The following is a 1,367-nucleotide window of genomic DNA, read 5'->3' as shown; positions in this document are numbered from 1 at the left end:
AGCCGCTGCCGGCGTGCCCAGGTCGGCGCCTGCCGGGACAGGTTGGCTTGGCCGGGGCTCAGGCCGGGATGTTGTTCTCGCCTGCCCCGCTGCTCGATTTAGACGGGGTGTAGTGTTTCCTGGAGAAGGGGCAGAGCTCGGCCACGCCGAGCCTCCCTCACCCGTGAAAAGCGTAAAGGTTAAAGTGTGCAGCCGGAGTTGTGACAACCGCGTAGCTAGGGAACGGCGTGCTTGAGCCCTCGCCAGCTCTCCCCGGGACAGGCTGTTTTCCAGCTGCAGCCAACGTAGACTCTGGCTTAAGTTCCTGAATGGGGAGGGGGAAAAAAACCAACCAACCCAAGATCCCAGCTTGAGAAACCTTGGTGGTGCTTGGTTTGCTTCCGTGCTCTGCGGAGACCTGGAGCGCCGTGCTGCTCCCTGGGCCTTTGGATCGAGGCATCCCCGGATGCTGGTGTGCAGCAGTTCTTGCCCCACTGCCACAGCCCTCTCTTGCGCGGGGCCTTTCAGCTTATTTCCCTTTGCCCACAAATGAATTTTGTCTCTGAACGGTGCCAAACCATGGGACATTCCTCCTTCACACGTGTCTCCTTTGGAGAACCACTTCCATGGCTCCCCCGTACCTGCTCCCAGCGCTTTCCTTCCTCGTCCCAAGGCTTCGCGCCCGGACACCAACCCCGACGCTCGCGTGTAAGGCCGCAGGTGTCTGGGGAAGGCTGGCTGGCTTCCAGGTGGGTGCTCCTGCTCTTCTGGGAGGGTTTTATCCCACCTTCCACGGACCAAGGGGGCTGTGGGCATGGCTGCCGTGCCCAGGCTCCCGCTCCATGTGCTCCTTCCACCCTGGGTTTCCCGGGAGGGTGCAGAGCTGAAGGCTGGCGGAGCGATGGCAGCACGTGCCTCGAGTGACATTGGTGGCCTCCAGGTGCCTGCCAGCCCTGGGCCAGGGGAAGGGAGAGGCAATTCCAAACTGTACGTTGGCGATGACAGTCGGTGGGCAGAGTCCCCGCTGCCCAAGGCACGACGTCTCGCCGGTTATTCGTGCTGGCGTGCCCTTCGGAAGCGGAGTTGGGGGGACTCCCATTTGCCACGGGAGCGGTGGCCGTGCCGGGAATGGGCGGCATGGATACTGGTGATGCTCCAACCTCCGCATGTGACTGCGGCGGCTGGAGCCGTGTGCCTGCTCCGGCATCATCCCGGCCGGGCGAGCGTTGCTCTCGCGTTGAGGCGGTGGATGCTGGAGATGCTTCTGCCCCTGTGCTGCTGCTGGTCCCGCTCTTGGGACTCGCTGGGCTCTGGAGGAGGCAACTCCAGCTGGGAGTTTCGCTTAAACTGCACCGCAGGGCTGTGCCAGCTGCCCGAGGCCGCAGCAG

This window comes from Eurypyga helias, unplaced genomic scaffold, assembly GCF_000690775.1.
Source record: "Eurypyga helias isolate BGI_N326 unplaced genomic scaffold, ASM69077v1 scaffold45758, whole genome shotgun sequence".
Classification (NCBI taxonomy): Eukaryota; Metazoa; Chordata; class Aves; order Eurypygiformes; family Eurypygidae; genus Eurypyga; species Eurypyga helias.
This window is presented reverse-complemented; position numbering follows the sequence as displayed.